The 3,091-nt window shown below is 41.4% G+C and overlaps 1 pseudogene; it reads right to left on the reverse strand.

Annotated features, from left to right (window-relative positions):
* Positions 1–2,249: 2,249 nt before the first annotated feature.
* LOC127226927 (60S ribosomal protein L10-like) lies at positions 2,250–2,866 on the reverse strand (annotated as a pseudogene).
* Positions 2,867–3,091: the final 225 nt, after the last annotated feature.

Consider the following 3,091-nt stretch of genomic DNA (forward strand, 5'->3'; position numbering starts at 1 on the left):
TATAATGGGTAATTGGTATATGCTAATAATTTAAAAAGTCAAGTCAGAAAATAAACATTGATTTTTAAGAACCAGGTAATTTTTGAATTCTAATATGTTACCTACAACCTCTGTGATGACTGTCATTGCTCAGAGCTCACATTTGACACCGACATTGTGCTTGGGCTTTACTTAAAATGACAACTGCTCCTAATACTATCAGATGGAGTACCCAGCTTCTGAGTGACCAGGATTCCTATGAAAACAATGCTAAGAATATTTCATGAATCCATTAGAATTTTATTCCTATTTCCTAGTTAAATGTTAAAGTTAGCAACATGAATTTATTTGTGAGAATCCAATAATACTAGAGACATTACCATCACCCTGTGCTTTTCTGTTTGAGATTCTCCACGGTTATTCAAACCCCACCAATCCAATTATTTCTTGTGTTCTTACCAAGTTGAGAGAACTTTCCAGACACTGGACTAAGCTGCAAGGAAGCCTCCCCAGTTTACTTCCTGCCTTCACTTCAGATCTCCATTAACCTTATTCTTGGCTTGTCAACTTCCCAGTCCTCCATCCTTGCCTTCTTGTTGAAGAAGGTAAAAGTAGCTCAGACCGAAAGGAAAATGTGGCCTGGCTAGTCATCAGACCAGAAAAAATGGACACCAATAAAAGGGGTCTGCAAAGCTCCCAAGGTGGCAGTACTGGCCATGGACATAACATGGCTCTGATGTGTCTAGTGATGCTCTGGAGACTGTGCAAGGAACAGTCAGTGCTGGTGGTAAATTTCTTCCCCTGCCAAGTGAACATAGGGTATTAGAGGATCTGAGGTGTGGCAGAAGTTCTCTAGTGTTAAATATAAGCCAGCTGCTTTCCATTCATCCTAGTTCCCCAGTCTGGGGACCAAGGAAAGCCCACGAAGCACTCAGAAACAAAGGCAGTTCAGAGCTCCAGCAGGTGTTTCCATATTACTTCCTGCATTTTCTTCCTTCAAATAAAGGGCCACAGAACCTTTTGTATTTAACAACACTGTGAAGGGCCCTTCACTACCTTTGCCGAAGACCTAGGCACTTTTTGACAGAAATAAGCATCAGGTACAGTGTTTGAGGTAAGAGGTTCTCGTATCTACATTGGCTGTTCCTATGGAAACATAACCTAAAATTCCATATTTAGTCCCAGGCCTTAAATACTGACCACTTTATAATACTCTTCTTGGCTTTGAACCTTTCAAAGCACTGCTTTATCCAAATCCTAAGCCTAACTCTGCCCTTCTCTAGAGTGCTAGGATTCCAGTGCAATGTCCTTGCTTTCTGAGGCCTCTAGGATCTGGCCCCCCCTGTCATTGCCTTGGATCATAGAGTAAATGCATCAGCATATTGGTGTGTTCCTAGTGATCTTAGAAGCCTGGGTGCTCAGTGTTTTATTCTGCTGCGGGTGAATGTCCTCCAAGATTGATTCAGAGGTGCTTGATTAGACACAGTTCTGTGCCTGTTTTCTTCAAAGCATTTAAAATATGGAGCTTTTACTTTATTGAGGATGTTCAAGCATGAACCAGAATATTTTATGCATCTTTACTTTGTAGTTAAGAAGCCAAGATCAGTCAAAGCTCCCACTTTAATTTGGAAATCAGCTCTCCTAGATCAGAATAGTCAAAAACATCTATTAAGGAGGGTAGATCATGTATTAGACACCAGGTCACAAGTCACATCTGTTGTAGCATATCAGTAGCCATAAATAATGTGGAACATAGCTGTGTCCCAACACTTTTCTTGTAATCTTTTTCTATTTAAATCAATTGGACTAAAGGACTATGACCTAGATCATTGCAGGAAAACAGAATCAGTGTTCGTGAGATGAGATAATTGTCTTCTCAACATGGACATGTGTAATACTATTTGAGTTCTAGAGACACATCATTCTTAATCTTGGATTTCAACTTGAGCAATAGCTGTGGTTAGTAAAGCATACTTCTGGCCATTTCCAAAGTGGATCAGATTATGCATTTCTGACTCCAATTAAAGTTTTAAATTCATTGATGGATCAAATTTGAAAGACTAATAGGAGCTGTTAAGACTATAGAAGGTGGAGCCTAGTTAGAAGAAATGGCTTGCAGGCTGGTGCCTTTAAAACGTGTATATTGGACTGTTCTTTTTTTTTTTTTTTTTTTAAGCAGCAGACTGGATGAGAAATTTATTACTGAACATGATTTGTTAGGGTACAGGGAGAGCACTGTGGAAGCTCTCAGGAGTGCAGGAAGCTACTTGTCAGGGACAGCGATTAGGGATATATTTAACCCCAGCCATCAGGAATGAGCCGTTTCTCAGTAACCATGTCTAACTTCAAATTCATCTGCATTAAACTTGGTGAAGCCCTATTTGCTTTGAGATGCGGATCTTCTGGTGGTCAGGGCAGGACTTGGCTCTACGAAGAGTCTCACTCTATGTTCACTGTTTCTGACTTGGTGCAGATGGACATGATGAGCCTGGCCAATGTGAACCCCATGTACCCTGCCCTGAAGGGCTTCCAAAGGCACCACGCCTTCCATCTGGAGCCTGTCAGCTCCTTTACTCCCCACATTTTTTGATTTGGATGGCCCCATGGAAAGGGTGGAGCCTCACTCGAAGATATGAAAGCCATCCATGCCACAACTCTTTACCATGTATTTGTGTTTCAAATACAGGAAGACTCTAGAGCTTCAGAAGAGAGCTGCTCATATTCATCTGACACCATGTGGCCCCAAAGTGGGAATTCATCAACTTTTGCCTTCTTCCGTCCCAAATCGAAGATTCAGTTTTAGCATCAGGGACACCTCCTTGAAGCGAGACTTTGGGTACGGCTTGTTCTTGCAATATCGTTAACATTGGGCAGGGCAGCGACCCATGACAATTAGGTCATCGGTCGGCCAGCTGAGAGAAAAGAAAGAGCAGGACACAATCTTCCTCTTGTATGCTGTTTACTTTTCCTGGCTGTTTAGGCTCAGCAGCTTTCTTCTATCATGCCTATCCATGGCTTAAAAATCAATAGAGCCAATATTCATGGGTTGAACCATCTGAAACTGTGAAACAAAATGTCTTTCCTCTTTTAAGTTGTTTCTTTCTTACATTTG

Source organism: Phodopus roborovskii, unplaced genomic scaffold (assembly GCF_943737965.1).
Source record: "Phodopus roborovskii unplaced genomic scaffold, PHOROB, whole genome shotgun sequence".
NCBI lineage: Eukaryota > Metazoa > Chordata > Mammalia > Rodentia > Cricetidae > Phodopus > Phodopus roborovskii.